Below are 26027 nucleotides of genomic sequence, written 5' to 3' on the forward strand. Positions count from 1 at the left end.
TTATGTGGCCACCTACGCCAACCTACTTTGCATCACTGTAAAGATGGGATTTTCTACTTTCATAGCCAGGCTTTGCTTTTGGAAAGTTTTCAACCGAAGCTGTGATATTCGTCAAAATAATTAAAATCGCAAAAATGAAAATTGGGGTTTTATTTGCTACTATTGTGATATCTTCGCTTTTTGATCACCTTCGAGCACCTACTTTACATCATTAGAAAGGTGATATTTTTTGCTTTCATTATCAGGTTTTGCTTTTGGTATACCCCATATAGAACCTGAGATATTCGCTTTGGAAAAAAACGTTGTCGTTTTACCCACCTAAGTTATTTGCCCTTTCTGACCCCTAAATATTATCCGACCATCACCAAAATCAATAGGCTTCTTCCCCTCCGGGACCCCCATCAACATCCAAAATTTCGTGACGATCCGATCAAAATTGCGACCTGTAGCGTGATTACAAGGTTTAGATGGACAGACGGACAGACGGACGGACGGACGGACTGACGGACGGACACACATGGCCAGATCGACTCAGCTCGTCGAGACATTCATTTTGGTATATATAAGTATGGGTCTACGACCATTATTTCGATGCGTTACAAACTTTTTGGCCAAAACCAACTTATAATACCCTCCCCACATAGTGGTGTAGGGTATAAAAAAAAATTAGAGACATTTTCCGAAAAATTTGCACTGTCCCAATGCCAAAACTGCCTGAAGTAGCGTTGTGATGCTTTTGTAATGTACAAAAGGGTTCTTAATTATTGTCTTGGCTAAAATTTTTGTCTTACTGTTGAATCGAAAACCTCAATGGTTTGGCTGTTATAAGTCAAAATATCAAAAAAAAACGTGTCAAAATCGGGAGGCTCTATTTCAGCAATCGGCACACAACAACAACAATTTGAGCACACACTGTTGTTACCCGCTTGCGCGATGGGCTAGTTCGGCATCGGAAACTCGTTGATTCTCATCGTTACAGTAACTAGTTCCACTTCTGACCCCTCACAGTACAATCAACTGTAAACTTTAACATGGGGGTGTCATAGGAGGTAACCAATTGACACTCTATGCATTACCTGTAGGTGGTATTGTACTAGTTCCAGGTTTACAGTCATATACCAGTTTATTTATAAAAAAAAGTGGTGGGAAATAGTCACAACTGACGCTTCGTCGTTTGCTTGGGGATATATAGGTGTCAATTGGTTCCCTTCGCATTACTTATGGGTCAATTGTGAAATAGTACCACTTACCTCTAGTATAGGACTATTTTAATTGCGACAATTGGAATTGTTAGCGGGTAGAGAGAAGAAGAGCGCGATTTGCATATTTCCTTTTTATACCAGAACAATATGAATAATATGTACGAAGATATTCAGTTTATAAACACTAGCTTCTGTTATTGGATGCTTCATTTATATTAAGTTATGAAGAAAATGTAAATGCGAATTATTTATACAACTCGTCGTTTAAGTTAAGTTAATTAAGTCGCAACTGACGCCTCCTTGTTTACTTGGGGATAAAAAGGTGACAATTGGTTCCCTTCGCATTACTTAGTGGCCAATATTTGTACTAGTACTGATTAGAACTAGTTCTGGACTACTTGAATTGCGACAATTGGAATTTTCGTCGCAAGCGGGTAGTGAGTGGAGAGAGATGCTCTCTTTGCTTGCTCGCGAGTAAAGAGGTGCCGAATTCTGCTCTATTTTCACCGTAGACCAGTGACGACCAAGAAGAGCGAAGCCACAAATGTGAATGTATTCAAAACATTGGCAATTTATGACAGTGTGTTAGTAAGATTGTATGCACGCAAGCTAAAAAACAATAAAAAAGCAAAACATTTGCTCCCTCTTGCACGCTGTTTCTTTGCGTTCGGATCGTATGTGTGTGAATTGCCGAAAATCTTCGTAACCAGCGACAAATGGCTGTTCGGCACTGCCGTAGACATATGCTCTAGTAGACTCTTTTGCTCAGTGCAATCCCAGGAAACAGAAACGCGACGCGCACATTAAAGTTTTCAAATCGCCCCGGCCTAGTAGGCCCCCTTAGTTAAAGACATTTTAAGTTTTTTTTTCCCACATTTTTCAGGATATTTCACTGAATTTCGAATATTTGAGTCCTTGATGTCTGGCTCAGTGGTGCGTTCGATAACGCTCGAAAGGATCAACCGATTTGGTCCACATTCTGCCACTGGTAACGTCTTACCCAAACTTAGACCAAGTTCGAAGATGGACCACGCGAACTATAGCTCTCAAAGGTAATCTTTCTTCTAGGCATCGATCATATTCGAAAATGGATTGTTTCTGCCACACCTTCGAACATCTCCCACACAAATTTTCAATATTGCTGGCAACGAGTCCATACTTTGTGAGATAGTCATCCAAAAACTTTGTAACATCCTGGTGGAGGCACCAACTAAAATGATCCGACTTGACTAAAACTTTGCACATTGTAAAATTTCATACATACGTACATCATCGTCTATATCGGACAACTTGGAACACTCGTTCAGGCAGTTTTGGTCTTTTGAAAGTGTAAATTTTGGTCATTTATAAGTATTTTCACGAATAATTTGCACTTTCACAAGACCAAAACTGCCTAAAGGACTGTAATTTTTAAAGAATATTTGCTACTTTTGCTACGGTTCAATATAATAAGGACCAAAATGACATGCAAGGAGAGATATAAAACTCTTTTCGCAAACATAATGGGGAGACAATCAAAAAATTCAGTACGCCATAACTCAGAAACTTGACCGAAAATTTCCTTTTGGGGTTTTAATATACTAACCAATAATATACCACCGCACAAAAAAAAACTTGTTGCACAGTTTAATTAATGCTTGATTTGAAGGAAAGATCGCATTTTAATTGAAACAAGTAAGAACGGCGTTAAGTTCGGCCGGGCCGAACTGGTATACCCTCCACCACGAAATGTATTGAAGTAAAATGGAAAAATTTGTTTCAATTCAATTTTAGACGCAAATATTGAAGCCACAATATTAAAAATACCGAAAATCGGGAGGTACCTTTCCATGGGGGCTATATGAAAACGTGGACCTATACCGACAAATTTTGAGTATCCCCAACCAAGTCTAAATACCAAATTTCAGCCATTTCGGAGGAAAATTTAGGCCACAATCTTCAAAATACCGAAAATCAGGATGTATCGTTCTATGAGGGCTATATGAAGGCATGGACCGATACCGACAAAATTCTGGGGGGAAAGTTGTATACCCCCAACGTAGACTAAGTACCAAATCGGTGTGATAATGAAGCTAAAACCTTCAAAATACCGAAAATCGGGAGGTACCGTTCTATGGGTGTTATATGAAGGCGTGGACCGATACCGACAAAATTTTGGGAGAAAGTTATATACCCCCAAAGAAGACTAAGTACCACATTTCAGCCATATCGGTGTGATAATGAAGCTAAAACCTTCCAAATACCGAAAATCGGGAGGTATCGTTCTATGGGAGCTATATGAAGGCGTGAACCGATACCGACAAAATTCTGGGGGAAAGTTTTATACCCTAAAAGAAGACTAAGTGCCAAATTTCAGTCATTTCGGTGTGATAATAAAGCTAATACCTTCAAAATACCGAAAATCGGGTGGTACCGTTCTATGGGGGCTATATCAAAACGTGCACCGATATAGCCCATTTTCAATACCAACCATCCTGCAAGTAATAAAAACTTCTGCGCCAAATATTGACTCTCTATCTTTAAAATTGCGAGCTATATCTTGATTTCAACAGACAGAAGGACGGACGGACGGACATGTTTAAATTGACATAGAATTTTATGCTGATCAATAATTTATATACTTTATAGGGTCTCCTACGAATATTTCGATGTGTTACAAACGGAATGACAAATTTAATTATACCCTCCATATGGTGGAGGGTATAAAAATTTAAAAGAATAGTATATTATCTGCCTGTTAGACTGAATTTTTCAACAACCTATGGAACACATTTCCGTTTACTCTCCTACAACATTTTGAAACTATTTCCTTTCCTAAAAAATAAAAATTGAACTCTCGATCCTGCCAGGAGTCGAACCTGGAATCTTCTGATCCGTAGTCAGACGCGTTATCCATTGCGCCACAGGACCACTTGTTGATAGTGGGCACAATGGGTAACACGAAACCCACTAACAATATATATTAATAATAGGTATCTACTAAGAATAACAAATGTTGGGAAAAAACCTATAAATAACACACAACTTTACAAACATTGTAAAGTAATTATTTAATTTCTAATTGCTCTCATATTACAATTTATTCCAATATCAGTTTTTGTTTCAAATTAAAAAAAAATTATAAAAAAATGTCATCGATCCTGCCAGGAGTCGAACCTGGAATCTTCTGATCCGTAGTCAGACGCGTTATCCATTGCGCCACAGGACCACATGTTTAGCACACATGTTCACAGTGGGTTCTTTGGAGTATTGAGGAAATGTGGAAATTAAAAAACCCATGGTTTGATAGATAACCGGTTTAGGGGTCCATCAACAGATAACAAATATTTATTTATTTCTTTTATGCCCAAATATCAAATATGAATACAAAACATACACCCGAAAACAGCTACATAAATACAAGAAGATGTGCGTAGCTGACATATTTATAGAATAGGTACCATAAAACAAGTGGTTTAAAGTTTCCCCCTATGCATCGTTTTTATTTTATTTTGAAATTACAGAAAATTTATAAAGGTGGTTGTGGAATATTTCCAATAACAATAAATTATTATTTCACAATATTTGTTTTTTTTTATATAAAGAAAGAAATTACTATCATGAATTTCTTTTTGAAACAAATGTAACACCGCTTCGGATTTGATTATCAACTGAAAAATATTAGTTGCAAAAAAACTGCTTAATATTCAAAACGTTCCCTCCTCTCAAGAACAAAGGAATTTCAATTCTCTGTTACAGATCAGCGAGCAAAGTGAGAAAAACACACAACAACAGCAGCAAACACTCGTTGCCTGTAAATCAAAAAGTCAATAAACTCTAAGCGGAAATAATTAATTAATTAGCCATTTAAGGCAACAACAACAACACCACCACCATCAACACATTATAAACAACAGCCAGCCTTTGAATTAGCAAAATGCAATAACAATAGCAACAACAACAATGAGTTATGGGAAAAAACAACAACTATTGCAAAAACTTATCAAATAGATTTCAAATAATTCGAATCAATAGAATTTTATTTTGCGAACAGTGGGTGAGTGAGGCTTTGGCCGGGGGACAATGTAAAAAAATTAATTACGTCTTAACAACGTGAGGTTTATTTTTAGGGATGGGATGACAAGTCAGGGAACTAATCCAGGGGGCAAAAACTGGAAATGTATGTGTAATTAATCGAAATGTCCAAAGGGAAACGATATGAATACCAGGACTTAGATTTCATAGAAATCCAGAAGAGATTCTCTTTAGAGTACCTGAAAACAGAGGGAAGTTTATTGGCAAACAAAGCAGACACAAGGAAAGAGATTTTATAGTCGTCTACAAGAGAGTCTTTATAGACGAGGATAATCTTCACATACGAACAAACGGGAGTCTTTATAGACGACCATAGAAATGTCCTTGTAGACGACCAGATAGGAGTATTTATAGACTAACAGATGGGACTTTTATAGAAGACCAGAGGGGAGCTTTTATAGACGACCAAAGTCTTTATAAATCACCGGAGAAGTCTTATGGACGAACAGAGGAGCTGCAACATTGGAGCCGGTATAGGTGAATTGTGGGCAACGTTTAAGTCACTCTTGAACCCTGGAAGAAAGGAAGATAGGACCTCAGTCACGTTTGGCGACGTTGCGTTGACTGAACCGAATAGGTGCGCAAGTAATTTCAATCGACAGTTTGTCGAGCACCCCGAGAGTGACAGGGCGAAGAGAAGAGTATTACTTCGCATCAGATCTCTTCCTGGCGAGGATGAACCACCACAATTTACAATGGATGATGTTGCCAATGCCATCAGAAACCCTAAATCATCCAAAGCTTTGGGCCCTGATGGAATCTGCATGGTAATGCTGGAGCTGCTGGATGAGCCGGGATTGGAGTATCTCACTTGTTTAAGTTAGAATTGATTATTTGATTTAAATTGGCCCTATGAATTGCATAGGCATATTCGTTGAAATCTCTTCATTCCCATTTATTACATCCCTGTAATAGTATGAGAGATTTCAACGAATATTCACTTGACAACCGCCCTTTTGAAGCATCTATGCAGATGTCAACACACAACATAATAAAAACAATTAGAAAAGAATCGTTCGACAGCTTGAATGGCAAGCACAAAAACCGCGCTTTATTGTAAGCCTGTACATATCGTTGTACAAAATTCTTAAAGGTAATATCGTTTACCATAAATAAATACCGGCAGTTGAGCCAACCTTTTTACTAACTAAACTATTGTGTTTTATTTATTTCTATTTCATTGTTATTGACGGCCACTCATACGCATTGGGCGTACTGGCTCCATTGGGGAGTCTTGCAACACTTGTTCCCCCCAAGTCCCTATAGTGCGGACTAAACATTTGGTCCAATCGAACCGGATCCTCCAGTGAATTGGTTTACTTCTGGAATCCCACTAAAATACAGTCCACAATCATATTGCTGCTTACTATTATCGGTACGTATAGTGCATAGTGAGCATCAAAATAAATAAAAATACAAGTATTCGTTTGTTTGTTTGGTCGTTTTACAACGTCATCGATTCCCTTTCTTGTCGGTCGGTCAAAGTCCAAATCGTGGACAGACGTACATACATACGGGAATAAGAAACCAAAACAAAAATAATAATTTTCGTTTTAAAAATTTCGCATTTGTTTTTGTTCTTCGAAATTGTTACTTTTCCTTTCTTGTTGCAAAAAGTGTAGAAAATATTCCCTAAAATATTTCTAATTTACGTTGATTTCGTTCTCGTTGTCTTAAGCAGTGTAAATATACAAAAATATATTCATAAATACACTGCTTACATATTTACACTGCACGGCCTATTCGTGGGCCCTTCTGCTTTGATAAACACACGTTCGTATATCTACATACTCCAGCATCGTCGCTCTGTCGTACCGTCTAGTCGGTCAGTAAGTGGCTTGCATGCAAATATATACACACACGCATGTACGCATAAATATTGCATTTTTGGACATTCCTCTTTCTGTCGTGTCCGTTTTTATTGCACAGTCTCCCGCCGGTGTATTATTACACAGTACCCGGTCAGTAAATTAGTACTGTGACACCTATTATTATATTTTATAGTAAATATAATAAATCGGTGTCAGGGAACTTTTTAATAATATTTGTGGACATTTTGGAATTGAGTGCACCCTACAATCGGTCAATTGGACCTTTTCTTGTGTAGGGCGTTATTTAAAAGTATTTATTGCGATTGGTATATATTTTGGAATTTCAATATAGTTTGAAATTTTTGTTGCATTATTAAACACAAATACACTACATTCGGTGGTTATTTGTATAAATTTAATATTGCATGCACCCTATAACCGGTCAATTGGACTTTTTCTTGTGTAGAGTGTATTTTAGGAATTATTTGTGCTAATTTTGTAATTATTTTTCTGGAATTTTGATATTGTTCGAATTTCCTGTTGAATTTGTTGCCACCAATACACTGCAATCGGTAGTTATTTCGTGCATTTCGCCGATAATAGATATTTGTTTTTGCTTTTTACTGCACTATCGTATAGTGCCGTTTGGCTAATAAATTTGTAAATTAAATGGTATTATTGCTATTATTATTTGCTTTTGGAATTTGAATATAGTTTCAAATTGTGGGTAAATTAAATGGTAATTTACATATTAGCTGTGTTCCAGAACCTGCAAAATAGTACTATTTAGTACTATTTTTACGATTATTTCCTAGAATGCGTTCCTGTACTACAAAAAGTAGCAAAACTTGCTTTTCTCTTTAAACAAAAATGGCACTGAATGGCTTTCTCTTCTACTATTTTCTACTACACAAATTTGGCTGTGCAAAAGTTGGAAATTTGTCAGAAAGAATATTTGACATTTGTTGAAAGAACGACAAATAAAAGAACATGGAAACAAATCATCAACAGAAAATAAATAAATAAATTAATTTGAAATGAAGCAGTTAACAATAAATTGACATATTTCGCTAATAACTGTTTAATAAAAATACGAGGTATTGAACTAAAAAATTTCAGCAAATCGCATAATGATTTAACAATTTAATTTCAATCTTACAGTTCAAATGCGTCAATTATGAGCAAGACTTTAGATATATGTATGTATGTACATATATTTTCATGCAAGAAACCATCAGTAATGGCATCGCAACGTTTTTAGCTTCCACTACAAGAATAATGATTAGCATAAACAAGACCAATGCATTATTGCGTAATGGAAAGGACTATCTCAGCCGATTCTTTTTAAAATGTATCATATACAGAAGTCAATCGAGACATCCGAAAGGAGTACTGAATTCAACTCAATCAAGGACATCTTGTATTTTCAGTGTGATGACTTGTCCGTTTTAGGCACTGCACCGTTGAGATGTTAAAGGAACTCAATTCCAACGTCATGACATGCATGATTGTGGCCCCGTATCAAAATGAAGATTAGCTGTTTATATTGCAAATTATGGTTTTTAAACTGACTAACTGAAAAGCCAAAGATGAAATTATCGAATGAGTTACCCGAACTTAATTTTTTTATTAAAATGCATTTTAAAAAATCTCTAAAGGGATCATAAACTTTATTTTTATTGCTGTTTTCATATTGAGAATACAAAAGTTATATCCATTCATTATAACCGCATACATGCTTTGGATTTTTGTCTAATTATCCGTAATAGACATACGGGGGCAACGCCAAATTCGCTGGAGGGAAATTGATGACTTTACTAAAATATGATCTCTTATGTTGTTGTTCCCAGGGCCTTCCAAATTTGTATTTGTAATTATTGATTATAGATAATTGAAGAATCTTCCACTCCCGTTCATCTAATGATCAGTAGTGGGATTCTGTAACTCATTTTTGCTGTTATCGATAATTGTCGGTAAAATTAAAATGCTTATAATATATTTATATAAAATGAGTTACAGAATCCCACTACAGACTTCCTTCACAAAAGAAAGTAGATAAATTTGATATCACAATTTGTAATTACGAATATTTTTTTATGTGACGTTCGTCTGTTTTTATTATTGACATATTTTTTAACTTTACTATATTTTCCGTTCCTGTACTATTTGAAAAAATATGGGTTCTGAGAGCAAATTTGACAGTTCTCTCTTTAACTATTTTTGCCATTCAAAAAGTACTGGAACGAAGCTATTTTTGGAATTTAAATATTGTTTCAATTTCCTATTGTGGATTCTTAGGTTGTTCCTAGACCCTTAGAATTGTCAATTGCATTTTTGGTTGATTTTCTTTGGAATAGTTTAGTGCAATTTTTGAAATTTTGAAAATCGTTTCGAATTTAAGCACGCTACAATTGGTAGCTTGAGAATTTCTCCTTTTGTGGAAAATATTTTAGTGTGCATTTTAGCGATATTAAATATAGTTTAAAATTTTCAATCTGAATATTTCCGCTACAATTGCCAAAGATAATCCTGTTGGATGTTTCATTGATTTTCGTTGAGAAATCAGTTTATTTGGTTAAATATTTCATTTAGTCAAATTTATCTTTTCTTCAGTGTTTTGATATTTTATTTCTGGATAAAATTGAGTTTGTCGCACATTATTTTCTAGTCATTTCGTTGACATTATTATTAGTTGAACTCTCTCTACGATTTTGTTGATTTTGATTTGTCTGCAATCTGTGCACTAAAAATGGCTTTCACTCCTATGACTTTATTTATTCTTGCTTCTAAGTCTATCGTGACTTTCGCCGCAAACCTCAGCGCATTAAAAGAAGAGGACATTGACTTTTTTGACCTTGAAGTTAGGAGTGAAGAAATTGGAAAATTGTGGAAGAACTTACAGGAAGCTTTTAATAAATGCCTCTCTTCTATAGAAAATCCCGAAAAACTAAATATCATTCAAGAAAAGTATAAGGAGACGCATCAAAAATGTATAAATTGTTCGTCAATAATAAATAGATTGTTGTTAAAGTTTTGTAGTTCTGCTAAAATGTCCCCGTACTTATTGGAAAATAGTTCGGTAGATTCCTTAACGGAGCATCCCGGTGATATTTCTTTGAAAAGCCTGTCGTGTGATGCAAATGTTAAAGACCTGAGTTTGTCGTCCCACACTTCTCGTGATGTGGGTACCCAGGTATCTAATTCTACAATATCGAATATTGAGAATCCTAGAGCAGACCCAAACTTCATGGTTGAACTTCCAAATTTTAATAGCAATCATAATCTTGCGTTACCTCCTTTGGATATTGAGGTTTTTGATGGAAATTTTCTTAATTGGCCCACTTTTAGAGACTTGTTTAGTGCGGTTTATATAAATAACTCCCAGTTGACAGATATTGAACGCATGTGTCATCTGGTTAGTAAAACTAGTGGTGAGGCTCGAGAAATCGTCTCGAAGTTTCCTCTGACTCATAGGAGTTTCCACCTGGCGTGGAATGCATTGAATTCCACTTATAATAATCCACGATTGCTTGTCCACAATCAATTGAAATCGTTGTTTTCACTTCCTGTTTTGGATAAGGAAACCAGTTCGGGACTAAAATCAATACAGCGTGGAATAAATAGTTGTCTTTCGACCATGGCAATTTATGAAATACCTACGGATAGTTGGGATCCGATTGTGGTTTTCATTTGTTTGCAAAAATTGCCTCAGATCACTCATGCTTTATGGGAGCAGAGTGTGAAAAATAAGTCTCGACTTTCAACTTGGAAAGAATTAGATGCATTCTTGACAGAGAGAATTCGTACTCTTCTGTGTTTACATGAGATGAGAAGTGTTGGCACGTGCTATCAATCGAATTTTAGTGTGTCTTCTAAATATAGTACTTCCTCTCCTCGCTCTTCACCCAGTCCAAAACTATTCTCGACACCTCTTCCATCGTCGCCAAATTCTTGTTGCGTTCTTTGTACAGAGCAACAACACAAATTAAATGGTTGTCAGCGGTTTGTAAATTGTACACCGTTGGAGAGATACAAATTGGTCAAAAGGCATCGTTTGTGTGTGAATTGCCTTCAGAAGGGACACGAGGTCAAAAATTGTAATAGTCGTTCTTGTCGCAAGTGCAATCAGAGGCATAACACTCTGTTGCACAGAGATCGCTCTATGGTGAGCAGTCCGAGTCAAATTGTGACTCCCAGAAGTTCGAAGTTGTCTGCTTCAGCTTCCGCTTTTCGGCCTAGAACTCTAAATGGTAGTTGTACTTCTTCCTCAGCTTCTAGCATTCCTTCGACATCGGTAGATAATGTAGTTCGACAATCCTTCCACGTCAGGCAGAAAAGAAAAGTTATATTGGGAACAGCGCTGGTGAATATCGTTCATCAGGGTGCTTCTTTTCCTGCTAGGGCGTTGATCGACCCCGCTTCTGAGTCGTCTCTCGTTTCGGAACGACTTCAGAAGAATCTGGGACTCCAGGTTCACTCCAATAAGTCGTCCATATCTGGAGTAAATAATACTGTCGCAGCTACATGTCGTAAAAGTTGTACATTAAAACTTCGTAGTTGTGGTAACAGGTCGTCTATTTATGAAATTTCGGCGTTAGTTGTAGATTCGATATCAGGAAATCTTCCCACATTTTCGGTCACTTCGGACCTTAAATCGGATTTGTCGAATATAGTTTTGGCAGATCCTCAATTCGGCGAATCGCGCCCAGTGGATATTTTGATAGGAGCAGATTTGTACCCGAAGATAATTAAAAATCATACTCTTCGACTTTCGTCCGGTTCGCTGCTCGCTCAAAATACATCATTTGGATGGATTGTTACGGGTCCTGTCACTTAAATTTGGTTTTTCGTAAATCGTACGGAAAAATAGTTGTAAAGCGGCCCCAACCAAACAAGGCGAACATTAGCTCACGTTGCACTATCGTTCGCAGGGTCCCTAATGGCCCTTTCGTTAGCCAGGTCTATAGTGATCTGCACAACAACTGGGTCCCTAATGGCCCAGTCGCTTGAATGGTCCCTCATGACCATATTTACCGCGGGGTCCCTAATGGCCCATCGTTTAGTTTGTAAGCCTATATCATGGTCCCTTATGGCCATATTTACCGCGGGGTCCCTAATGGCCCGGGTCCCTCATGGCCCATCGTTTAGCATGTAAGAATGTTTTTGAAAAAATGAAATGCTAAAAACAAAAAAAAAACAAAATCGTTTGAAAGAAAAAATGTAAAAGGTTATGCTCACGCCTGCACTATACATACTAATGCTGAATACTTACATATACATATACACATACTTTTCTATCGTAATTGTTAAAACATCTGGATGTTTCAAGGGAGGCGGCAAATGTTTAAGTTAGAATTGATTATTTGATTTAAATTGGCCCTATGAATTGCATAGGCATATTCGTTGAAATCTCTTCATTCCCATTTATTACATCCCTGTAATAGTATGAGAGATTTCAACGAATATTCACTTGACAACCGCCCTTTTAAAGCATCTATGCAGATGTCAACACACAACATAATAAAAACAATTAGAAAAGAATCGTTCGACAGCTTGAATGGCAAGCACAAAAACCGCGCTTTATTGTAAGCCTGTACATATCGTTGTACAAAATTCTTAAAGGTAATATCGTTTACCATAAATAAATACCGGCAGTTGAGCCAACCTTTTTACTAATAAAACTATCGTGTTTTATTTTATTTACTTCTTTCTTTTCATTGTTATTGACGGCCACTCATACGCATTGGGCGTACTGGCTCCATTGGGGAGTCTTGCAACACTTGTTCCCCCCAAGTCCCTATAGTGCGGACTAAACACACTAAAGTTCTTAACTTGTCGCTAGCCACCCTCGTTGGTCCCGAAGTCAGAGACGACCGTGCGATAGAACAGTGATGGTGGCGCTTGACTTATCAAAAGCCTTTGACACAGTCAGACACTCCACGCTGTTTGAGCACATTGAGCAGACAACCCTCCGCCCAAGCTTGAAACGTTGGATAGTCAGCTATATGTGCGGACGCCAGTCGTACGTGGAATTCAGGAATAAGAAGTCCAAACCCCATAGAGTGAAACAGGGAGTTCCCCAAAGTGGGGTGATATCTCCGGAACTGTTTAACCTCTACCTCTCCTGTATTCCGCTCCCTTCAGACGGCATCGAGATCGTAACGTATGCGGATGATTACACGATCCTGGCGTCGGGTACCTATCCTGATGACATCTGTGAGAGACTGAACAACTATTTAACTGATCTTACCACCTTTTTCCATTCGAGGAATATGCAGATATCCTCCACAAAATCTACAGCCACTCTGTTCACCACATGGACAGCGCAGTTTGGACGTGAGTTGAATGTCGTGGTCGACGGTAGCAGAATTCCGACCACAAACTGCCCTAAAATTTTAGGGGTCACATTCGACACTACATTCACGTCGTGCGCACACGCCACAGCTATCTGCGACAAGCTGAAAAGTAGGAACAAGGTCGTCAAGTCCCTGGCCGGCAGCATTTGGGGTGCAGATAAAGAAACCTTGTTGACCACATATAACGCGAAAGGTCGGTCTGTGGTAAGCTATGCGGCTCCAGTCTGGTCCCCTGAGAACAGCAACAGGGTGCCTCCTCTAATCTTCAGTGGACCATATACATGAGGAGACAAAGATTCTTCCAGTTAAGCAACAAAATGAGATGCTTTTGTTGCAGTACCTGCTTGGATGTTACCGTGTGGGCCATCCCAATCAACATCTTGTGGGTAGGCCCGACATATTCAGGCAGATCAGGAAGGATATCCATGCTCTAGAGGGAGAGGTCCAACGATACAGGAGAGAACACCTAGATCAACAAGCATATGAAACAGGTTTGAATAGCATTCACGCGGACGCAATTGCCAAGGCCTTAAGCAATTATAGTGTGAATAAAGTACTCGGAGTACATCCCTATCTATCGCAGCTGAGGAGCGTCAGCTGCCACGACAAACCATAGTAGTTTTGGCTCAACTACGCTCGGGATATTGCAGCCGCCTAAATTCTTATTGGGCGGAAATCGATTGCGCCGTGCAAGACATCTGCCCAGTATGCGGCATAGGCCCGCAAGACACAGAACACCTTTTTAACTGCCCCGCCAAACCTACCCATCCTACTCCAGTGGATCTGTGGCTACATCCCATCGAAGCAGCAATTTTTCTGGAACTGGAGATAGACCCAGAACCAGATTGAACAGAGGAACGAACATACAAACATAATAAAAAACACTATTACAACAACAACAGAGGGGAGTTTTTATAGACGGCCGGAGGGGAGCCTTTATAAACGATAAGGGGGAGTGCTTATAGGCGACCGGAAGGCAATGTTTACAGACGACCATAGGGAAGCCCTTATTGGCTCAGTTTCCGAGGATATTTTTTCTATAGAAAAAATTTGGTTCTCAGTTTCCGAGGACATTTTTTCTATAGAAAAAATTTGCTCCTCAGTTTCTGAGGTAATTTTTCCTATAGAACAAATTTGGTCCTCAGTTTCTGTGGACATTTTTCCTATAAAAAAAATTTTTTAAAAAAAATTCTTCTTAAAAAAATTTGGTTCTCAGTTTCCGAGGATATTTTTTCTATAGAAAAAATTTGGTTCTCAGTTTCCGAGGACATTTTTTCTATAGAAAAAATTTGCTCCTCAGCTTCTGAGGTCATTTTTCCTATAGAACAAATTTGGTCCTCAGTTTCTGTGGACATTTTTCCTATAAAAAAAATTTCTTAAAAAAAATTCTTCTTAAAAAAATTTGGTTCTCAGTTTCCGAGGATATTTTTTCTATAGAAAAAATTTGGTTCTCAGTTTCCGAGGACATTTTTTCTATAGAAAAAATTTGCTCCTCAGCTTCTGAGGACATTTTTTCTATAGAAAAAATTTGCTCCTCAGCTTCTGAGAACATTTTTTTCTATAGAAAAAATTTCGTCCTTAGCTTCTGAGGACATTTTTTCTATAGAAAAAATTTGCTCCTCAGCTTCTGAGGACATTTTTTCTATAGACAAACATGGTTCTCAGTTTCCGAGGATATTTTTTCTATAGAAAAAATATCCTCGGAAACTGCGAACCATTTTTCCTACAGAAAAAAAATGGTCTTCAGCTTCTAAGGACATTTTTTCTATAGAAAAAATTTGCTCCTCAGCTTTTGAGGACATTTTTTCTATAGTAAAACTTTCGTCCTCAACTTCTGTCGTCCTCAGTTTCTGAGAACATTTTTTTCTATAGAAAAAATTTCGTCCTTAGCTTCTGAGGACATTTTTTCTATAGAAAAAATTTGCCCCTCAGCTTCTGAGGACATTTTTTCTATAGAAAAAATTTTCTCCTCAGCTTCTGAGGACATTTTTTCTATAGTAAAACTTTCGTCCTCAACTTCTGTCGTCCTCAGTTTCTGAGAACATTTTTTTCTATAGAAAAAATTTCGTCCTTAGCTTCTGAGGACATTTTTTCTATAGAAAAAATTTGCTCCTCAGCTTCTGAGGACATTTTTTCTATAGACAAAAATGGTTCTCAGTTTCCGAGGATATTTTTTCTATAGAAAAAATTTGCTCCTCAGCTACTGAGGACATTTTTTCTACAGAAAAAAATGGTCTTCAGCTTCTAAGGACATTTTTTCTATAGTAAAACTTTCGTCCTCAACTTCTGTCGTCCTCAGTTTCTGAGGACATTTTTTCTATAGAAAAAATTTGCTCCTCAGCTCCTTCTATAGAAAAAATTTGCTCCTCAGCTTCTGGACATTTTTTCTATAGAAAAAAATGGTTCTCAGTTTCCGAGGATATTTTTTTTATAGAAAAAATTAGCTCCTCAGCTACTGAGGACATTTTTTCTACAGAAAAAAATGGTCTTCAGCTTCTAAGGACATTTTTTCTATAGAAAAAATTTGCTTCACAGCTTCTGAGGACATTTTTTCTATAGTAAAACTTTCGTCTTCAACTTCTGAGGACATTTTTTCTATAGAAAAACAATTGTTCCTTAGCTTCTGAGGACATTTTTTCTATAGAAAAAAAATTTGTTCCTTAGCTTCTGAGGATACTTCTTCTATAGCAAAAAAAAATTCTATAGAAAAAATTTCGTCCTCAGCTTGTGAGGACATTTTTTCTATAGAAAAAATTTCGTCCTCATCTTCTGAGGACTTTTCTGTAGAAAAAATTTCGTCCTCCGCTTCTGAAGACATTTTTTCTATAGAACAAAATTCGTCCTCAGCTTCTTAGGACTCAGGACATTTTTTCAGAGGACATTTTTTTTACAGAAAAAAATTTGGTCCTCAGTTTCTGAGAACATTTTTTCTATAGAAAAAATTTGCTCCTCAGCTTCTGAGGACATTTTTTCTATAGAAAAAAAAAATGGTTCTCAGTTTCCGAGGATATTTTTTCTATAGAAAAAAATTTGCTCCTTAGCTTCTGAGGATACTTCTTCTATAGCAAAAAAAAAATCTCCTTAGCTTCTGAGGACACTTTTTCTATAGAAAAAATTTCGTCCTCATCTTCTGGGGACATTTTTTCTATAAAAAAATTTCGTCCTCAGCTTCTGAGGACATTTTTCTACAGAAAAAAATTTGCTCCTCAGCCTCTGAGGACATTTTTTACAAAGAGAGAGTCTTTGTTTTAAGTCGTTAGAGACGACCAGAACAGAGTCTTTATATTCGACTAGAGAGAAACCTTATAGCGACACGGAGGAGACTGTGTAGAATAGGGGTGAGCACGCCTGTGTGCTAGCACACAGGCAAATTGTTAAAACATACTCTTAGTTTTTTGTGAACCATAAACAATTAAAAGTTTATGCAATTTTTTATTTATATTTTTTAATAATTTGCAAAGTGGACGATTTTAGACAACATAAATGTTTAAAAAATGTTGAAATAAGTAATGAAACATCAAGAAAAATTAAATATTAATTCTCTCTTAAATTTTCTCTTTTCCTATTTTGCTCACCATTGGTGTAGAAGTTCATTATTAAGATTTCATAATGAACTTCTACACAGTCTCCTCCGGAAAGAAAGAGGTCCGTATAGACCAGGGCAGCTCATTTCTTCACGGTAGCGTAAATTGAGAGTAAGCTTCAGTCGTTGTTTGGCCTGCAACGGAGAAACACATTTTCAATGTGAGCACCCCTGGTATAGACCATTGATGCTCAAATTATTTTACTCATTTGACTCTCTGAGATTGACTTTCCTTTGCTAAACCACGGCAGATGAGAAAAAAGAGAACGTGTGTTGTTGTTGTAGTCACGTTAACGTATGTATATGCATTGGTGTCCAAAATAAATGAGAGAGAATTGTTGGGAGAGTAATGTCCCTTTGTTAAACAACGGCTGACATGGCTCTCATTTGGATTTGTTATTCTCTGTTGTTACGACAACGTGCAGGCGTGTACATCAAAGTATATGGATGATCTTGGCTGGTATAGACGACCAGAGCTAAATTTTTATAGGCGGCCAAAACACTTATTCATCAAAACTTATCGACATAGGTCGATGTTTTGGGCACCATATCACGGTACCACACGATTTTAGATATTTTAAAGATTTTCGGTAAATTTCCTGACCCAAAATTAGTGTAATTTGATATTTATTGTCCCCCTCAGTAATCAGAATATTTCTCCACGAAATAAATTGTAACTTTAGACTTCGTTTCGGTATAGCCTCCTTATGACATAACTCCAGATTTCAGATTTTGGAGGATTTTAGTTTCCGAATTGAGGTAATTTGAAATATAAAGTCGCCAGTGGACAGATAACTATAGGGTGCGGCATAGCTCCAATATTCAGTATATCCCCATTTTAGATATTGAATTTTCGAAGATTTCACTATGCCCTGTGGTGGAGGATAGTTAAAAAGTTCGAACTTAACGACTTATCTACTTGTTTTTCATTTTTTCAACGAAAAATTTCTCACAACGACCCTCATAAATTTCCGCTGGGAAATAAGATGAGATATCGTTCCTTTGTTTCCCAAGTTATAAAAAAAAATTCAAACAAAAAAATAGAAACAAACAAAAAAGAACCACAAAAAAGTTCAATTCGAAAAAGAAAATGAAGAGGGTTAGCAGTATAGGGGCCACAAATTACAATGAAGCAGCAGCAGAGAAGCAACAGCAACAACAACATGAATTGAATAGAATGAAAACTAAGGCAGCAAAAAAAGAAGAGCGGAGAACCGAATTGAGGAACCATGAAAAAAGAAATAACAACAAAAAAGAGACAGCATTTTTTTGCAAAAGACCAACAACATTACCCGAACCTAACCCAATATAGACGTTATTGCGGACCTTTATAGAATATTTGCAGAAAGGATGGGGAGGAGGAACCCAAACATCTTCGTTGTAGCCATCATCGTCGTCGTCGCCAGTCATTCTTGTTATCGTTATCATGGTCGGTTTGGATGACTGGTTGGGCTGACTGAATGACTGCTTGTTTGTCTGGCTGTCTGTCTGCTGTTTATTTGTTGTAAAAATTTTACAACTGAGGATATGTCTGAGTTGCAGAAAAAAACAGCAACAACAACAACAAAGCGGAAAAGGGAAATAAGGGAAGAAACACACAAATTGCTGAATGTTTGTGTGTATTCGTCAATGTCTGCACAGCATTATTTTACTCCCTAAATGAGTATGTTGTCCGTCGTCGTTGATTCGTGATATTTACTTAAATTGCTTCTTCTTGTTGTTGTTTTTACATGGAAAAGGAGCTGAGACATTAAGTTTCAGATAGTGTTTCTCGTCATGCCCAAAACCATTGCCTACCCCAAACCATTTTCTGTTGTTCTGGGGAGGTTCGTGTGTCGTATTCCCTCATTTTATTGTGTGTTCCTTCTATTTTGTACTGCAAGTGTGTGGAATATGCCGGATTTCTGAATTTCTTAAGTATGGAAAATGTAGGCAGACATAATGGAAGGGGCTACTTTTGTTAATAAGGCATAGAAGATGGACTTACATAAGTCAATATTGGGAAAGGAACCAATACATTGGATTCTAGAGCTCACCATACTTATAAAGTCGAATGAAATAAATATGGAAAGGGAATTTGTTTGTTATAAGCGAACAGAAGTTATTTTCTTTCTTTCTTTCTTTCCTTTTCTATACGAAAATTTTCTATACGAAAACCTTATCAGGATAACATTTTCCACACGAAAACCTTATCCGGATAACATTTTCTACACGAAAAACTTATCCGGATAACATTTTCTATACGAAAACTTTATACGGATAACATTTTCTATACGAAAACCTTATCCGGATAACATTTTCTATACGAAAACCTTATCCGGATAACATTTTCTATACGAAAACCTTATCCGGATAACATTTTCTATACGAAAACCTTATCCGGATAACATTTTCTATACGAAAACCTTATTCGGATAACATTTTCTATACGAAAACCTTATCCGGATAATATTTTATATACGAAAACCTTATCCGGATAATATTTTCTATACGAAAACCTTATCCGGATAATATTTTCTATACGAAAACCTTATCCGGATAATATTTTCTATACGAAAACCTTATCCGGATAATATTTTCTATACGAAAACCTTATCCGGATAATATTTTCTATACGAAAACCTTATCCGGATAATATTTTCTATACGAAAACCTTATCCGGATAATATTTTCTATACGAAAACCTTATCCGGATAATATTTTCTATATGAAAACCTTATCCGGATAACATTTTCTATGCGAAAAACTTATCCGGATAATATATATTCTATACGAAAACCTTACACGGATAAATCTTACTTATCCGGATAACATTTTCTATACAAAAACCTTATACGGATAACATTATCTAAAAAAACTACAAGAAAGCCTACTCGGAATGAAATTTTCTATAAGAAAGCCTTATCCGGATAAAATGTTTTGCAGGAAAACTTTATCCGAATAACATTTTCAATATTTCGAAGGTTTTCGTATAGAAAATGTTATCCGGATAAGAAAATTTTATCCGTGTAAGGTTTTCGTATAGAAAATTTTGTCCGGATAAGGTTCTCGTATAGGAAATGTTATCCGGATAAGGTTTTCGAATAGTAAATATTATCCGGATAAGGATATCGTATAGAAAATGTTATCCGGATAAGGTTTTCGTATAGAAAACGCTATCTGGGATGTTTTTCGTATAGAAAATGTTATCCGGAAAAGGTTTTCGTATAGAAAATGTTATCCGGTTAAGGTTTTCGTATAGAAAATGTTATCCGGATAAGGTTTTCGTATAGAAAATGTTATCCGAATAAGGTTTTCGTATAGAAAATGTTATCCGGATAAGGTTTTCGTATAGAAAATGTTATCCGGATAAGGTTTTCGTATAGAAAATGTTATCCGCATAAGGTTTTCGTATAGAAAATGTTATCCGCATAAGGTTTTCGTATAGAATATGTCATCCGGATAAGGTTTTCGTATAGAAAATGTTATCCGGATAAGGTTTTCGTATAGAAAATGTTATCCGCATAAGGTTTTCGTATGGAAAATGTTATCCGGATAAGGTTTTCGTATGGAAAATGTTATCCGGGTAAGGTTTTCGTATAGAAAATGTTATCCGTATAAGGTTTTCGTATAGAAAATGTTATCCATATAAGGTTTTCGTATAGAAAATGTTATCCGGATAAGGTTTTCGTATAGCAAATGTTATCCGGATAAGTTTTTCGTATAGCAAATGTTATCCGGATAAGGTTTTCGTACAGATAATGTTATTCGGATAAGGTTTTCGTACAGATAATGTTATTCGGATAAGGTTTTCATATAGAAAATGGTATCCGGATAAGGTTTTCTTATAGAAAATGTTATCCGGATAAGGTTTTCGTATAGAAAATGTTACCCGGATAAGGTTTTCTTATAGAAAATGTTATCCGGATAAGGTTTTCGCATAGAAAATGTTATCCGGATAAGGTTTTCGTATAGAAAATGTTATCCGGATAAGGTTTTCGTATAGAAAATGTTATCCGGATAAGGTTTTCGTATAGAAAATGTTAACTGGATAAGGTTTTCATAGAAAATGTTATCCGGATAAGGTTTTCGTATAGCAAATGTTATCCGGATAAGTTTTTCGTATAGCAAATGTTATCCGGATAAGGTTTTCGTATAGATAATGTTATTCGGATAAGGTTTTCGTACAGATAATGTTATTCGGATAAGGTTTTCATATAGAAAATGGTATCCGGATAAGGTTTTCTTATAGAAAATGTTATCCGGATAAGGTTTTCGTATAGAAAATGTTTCCCGGATAAGGTTTTCTTATAGAAAATGTTATCCGGATAAGGTTTTCGTATAGAAAATGTTATCCGGATAAGGTTTTCGTATAGAAAATGTTATCCGGATAAGGTTTTCGTATAGAAAATGTTATCCGGATAAGGTTTTCGTATAGAAAATGTTATCCGGATAAGGTTTTCGTATAGAAAATGTTATCCGGATAAGGTTTTCGTATAGAAAATGTTATCCGGATAAGGTTTTCGTATAGAAAATGTTATCCGGATAAGGTTTTCGTATAGAAAATGTTATCCGGATAAGGTTTTCGTATAGAAAATGTTATCCGGATAAGGTTTTCGTATAGAAAATGTTATCCGGATAAGGTTTTCGTATAGAAAATGTTATCCCGATAAGGTTTTCGTATAGAAAATGTTATCCGGATAAGGTTTTCGTATAGAAAATGTTTCTTAACCCTGCTAGTATTTCCACAGCAATATCATATCTGTTGACATCATATAAAGTATGAAGAAATATTGATTGTTAATAGCTTTGAGGAGATTTATTGATGAGCGTTGTTTTGTCAATAAATAACTTCACAACTCTATTCTTGCTCTCTCTCCTAGCAATGCAAGATAAACTTCACAGTCAACTATTTTTCATTATCGACGGCGTCAGGGTTGTGCGGGAAGTTGGGTTATATTTATTTTCTGTAGAATTTTGCTTAAAAAGAGTTTATTTATTTACTTTATGTATAGGAACAGTTTTATACTGAATGTATATAGCCTTGAGAGTAAAAGGGGGAATATAAACGGTGTGGTGTTCCCGTTCCCATTGTTATCGTTGTCGGCCCATAAAAATACAAACAGACGCGGAGCACTCACTGCAAAACACAGAACCCCTATAGAACTTTCAGCAAACACACGGTCAAGTGGGAGAGCGAGAGGTGTAAAACAGCCACAAACACTGACATATAGAGATAGGAGCACGACGACATCGCAATAATTTTCATGTGGCGTAGGTTAGGAATTTTTCAAAGAACGCAATGCAATCGTTTGGACTGCGACGGCGGCGGCAGTGACGACGACAACGAAAACAAAATAAACAACAAATCATAAAACATATAGAGGAAGAAAAAGAAAAACAGCAAGCAAGTCACCATAATACGTTCCATGCCGAGGAGAGGCCACAGTTGCGACCAGCCCCCCTATTTTTCCGTAATGAAAACAAAAACACATATTCGTACTGCACGATGCACCACCATCCATTCGTATGTTTCTGTTAAACGGACAACATGCAGAAAAATACCAACGTGCAGCCTAGCAGGCAGGCATGTATGTATGCTGCATCATGCATTACAAGTACTACCCTCACTCTCCGAATGAGGGGGAGAAGTAGTTGTTGGCTGGCAGCTTATTACGAGAACAAGATAATGTTCAGTCTCGAAATAAGGCAAACATAAACAAGAGAAACAGAATGCATACGGATTTTGCAAGGGTACACAAGAAGGGTCGGGAGAGGGGAATGGAGTGAGTGGAAGTTCTTTATAAATACATACGTAAAAACATGTTTTATATGTTGCCACAAATGTTTGTTTAATGCACAAAATTGCACTTGATTTGTTTGTAACCATTTCAGAACACATTCGCAGTAAAACAAAGCCATGAACCTACCCCACATAACAACCATGGGAGGGGAATAGGGAGAGAATATTATGTTTAAAATGCTCTCTTCGTACGAATGCACTCGGCACAGCATGTCGCCGAAATATTTTACGAATTTACAAAGAATGGAAAATGAAATCAAAATAGCAGTTAATGGCAATAATAAACAAATAAACAAACCAAAACATACGAGAGTGCACAGTGGGTTTCAAATAGAGAATGTGGTACGGTTAATGTTTTCGTGTAGAAAATGTCATCCGGATAAAGTTTTCTTTTATTAACTATTATCCGGATAAGATTTTCGTATAGAAAATTTTATCCGAATAAGATTTTCGTATAGAAAATTTTATCCGAATAAGATTTTCGTATAGGAAATGTTTTCGTATAGAAAATGTTTCGCATAGAAAATGTTATCCGGATAAGGTTTTCGTATAGAAAATGTTATCCGGATAAGGTTTTCGTATAGAAAATGTTATCCGGATATGGTTTTCGTATAGAAAATGTTACCCGGATAAGGTTTTCGTATAGAAAATGTTACCCGGATAAGGTTTTCGTATAGGAAATGTTTTCGTATAGAAAATGTTTCGTATAGAAAATGTTATCCGGATAAGGTTTTCGTATAGAAAATGTTATCCGGATAAGGTTTTCGTATAGAAAATGTTATCCGGATAAGGTTTTCGTATAGAAAATGTTATCCGGATAAGGTTTTCGTATAGAAAATGTTACCCGGATAAGGTTTTCGTATAGAAAATTTTATCCGTATAATGTTTTCTCATAGAAAATGTTACCCGGATAAGGTTTTCGTATAGAAAATGTTATCCGGATAAGGTTTTCGTATAGAAAATGTTATCCGGATAAGGTTTTCGTATAGAAAATGTTATCCGGATAAGGTTTTCGTATAGAAAATGTTATCCGGATAAGGTTTTCGTATAGAAAATGTTATCCGGATAAGGTTTTCGTATAGAAAATGTTATCCGGATAAGGTTTCGTATAGAAAATGTTATCCGGATAAGGTTTTCGTATAGAAAATGTTATCCGAATAAGGTTTTCGTATAGAAAATGTTATCCGGATAAGGTTTTCGTATAGAAAATGTTATCCGGATAAGGTTTTTGAATAGAAAAAGCAATAAGATAAGATTTTCGTATAGGAAATGTTTTCGTATAAAAAATGTTTCGTATAGAAAATGTTATCCGGATAAGGTTTTCGTATAGAAAATGTTATCCGGATAAGGTTTTCGTATAGAAAATGTTATCCGGATAAGTTTTTCGTATAGAAAATGTTATCCGGATAAGGTTTTCGTATAGAAAATGTTATCCGGATAAGTTTTTCGTATAGAAAATGTTATCCGGATAAGGTTTTCGTATAGAAAATGTTATCCGGATAATGTTTTCGTATAGAAAATGTTATCCGGATAATGTTTTCGTATAGAAAATGTTATCCGGATAATGTTTTCGTATAGAAAATGTTATCCGGATAAGGTTTTCGTATAGAAAATGTTATCCGGATAAGGTTTTCGTATAGAAAATGTTATCCGGATAAGGTTTTCGTATAGAAAATGTTATCCGGATAAGGTTTTCGTATAGAAAATGTTATCCGGATAAGGTTTTCGTATAGAAAATGTTATCCGGATAAGGTTTTCGTATAGAACATGTTATCCGGATAAGGTTTTCGTATAGAACATGTTATCCGGATAAGGTTTTCGTATAGAAAATATTATCCGGATAAGGTTTTCGAATAGAATATGTTATCCGGATAAGGTTTTCGTTTAGAAAATGCTATCCGGATAAGGTTTTCGTATAGAAAATGTTATCCGGATAAGGTTTCGGTATAGAAAATGTTATGCGGATAAGGTTTTCGTTTAGAAAATGTTATGCGGATAAGGTTTTCGTTTAGAAAATGTTATGCGGATAAGGTTTTTGTATAGAAAATGTTATCCGGATAAGGTTTTCGTATAGAATATGTTATTCGGGTAAGGTTTTCGTATAGAAAATGTTATCCGGATAAGGTTTTTTATAGAAAATGTTATCCGGATAAGGTTTTCGTATAGAATATGTTATTCGGGTAAGGTTTTCGTATAGAAAATGTTATCCGGATAAGGTTTTCGTATAGAAAATGTTATCCGGATAAGGTTTTCGTATAGAAAATGTTATCCGGATAAGGTTTTCGTATAGAAAATGTTATCCGGATAAGGTTTTCGTATAGAAAATGTTATGCGAATAAGGTTTTCGTTTAGAAAATGTTATGCGGATAAGGTTTTCGTTTAGAAAATATTATCCGGATAAGGTTTTCGTATTGAAAATATTATCCGGATAAGGTTTTCGTATAGAAACTGTTATCCGGATAAGGTTTTCGTATAGAAAATGTTATCCGGATAAGGTTTTCGTATAGAAAATGTTATCCGGATAAGGTTTTCGTATAGAAAATGTTATCCGGATAAGGTTTGCGTATAGAAAATCTTATTCGGATAAGGTTTTCGTATAGAAAATCTTATTCGGATAAGGTTTTCGTATAGAAAATCTTATTCGGATAAGGTTTTCGTATAGAAAATCTTATTCGGATAAGGTTTTCGTATAGAAAATCGTATTCGGATAAGGTTTTCGTATAGAAAATTTTATCCGGAAAATCTTTTTTATAGAAAGTGTTATCCGGATAATATTTTCTATGTTTTCTTGTAAAAAAATTAATGTAATGTAATGTTTTTTTATACAAAATGTTATCCGGATGTTTTCTTACAGAAAAATTTATTCGGATGATATTTGTTTATAGAAAATTTTATCCAGATAAAGTTTTCTTGTAGAAAATGTTATCCAGATAAAGTTTTCTTGTAGAAAATGTTATCCCGACAATGTTTTCTTTAGAAAATTTTATTCGGATAATGTTTTCTTACAGGAAATTTTATCCGGATAATGTTTTCTTGTAGCGAATTATATCAGGATAATGTTTTCTTATAGAAAATGTTTTCTTATCGAGAATTTTGTCCGTATAATGTCTTCTTATAGAGAATTTTATCCGGCTAATGTCTACTTATAGAGAATTTTATCCGAATATTATTTTATAGAAAATATTAATTTTTTCTATTGATAATTTTATCCGGATAATT

The 26027-nt window shown here is 35.8% G+C and overlaps 1 protein-coding gene and 2 non-coding genes across 4 annotated transcripts in view; all 3 read right to left on the reverse strand.

Moving 5' to 3' along the window:
• The window catches only part of EcR (Ecdysone receptor), a 276657-nt gene that overhangs the window by 232901 nt on the left and 17729 nt on the right, over positions 1–26027 (reverse strand). The window lies entirely within an intron of this gene.
• On the reverse strand, positions 4040–4112 carry TRNAR-ACG (transfer RNA arginine (anticodon ACG)). Its single transcript has one exon. It is a non-coding gene; the product is annotated as a tRNA-Arg (tRNA).
• On the reverse strand, positions 4338–4410 carry TRNAR-ACG (transfer RNA arginine (anticodon ACG)). Its single transcript has one exon. It is a non-coding gene; the product is annotated as a tRNA-Arg (tRNA).

The sequence above is a fragment of the Musca autumnalis genome, unplaced genomic scaffold, assembly GCF_047663935.1.
Source record: "Musca autumnalis isolate F117 unplaced genomic scaffold, ASM4766393v1 scaffold_5, whole genome shotgun sequence".
Lineage (NCBI taxonomy): Eukaryota > Metazoa > Arthropoda > Insecta > Diptera > Muscidae > Musca > Musca autumnalis.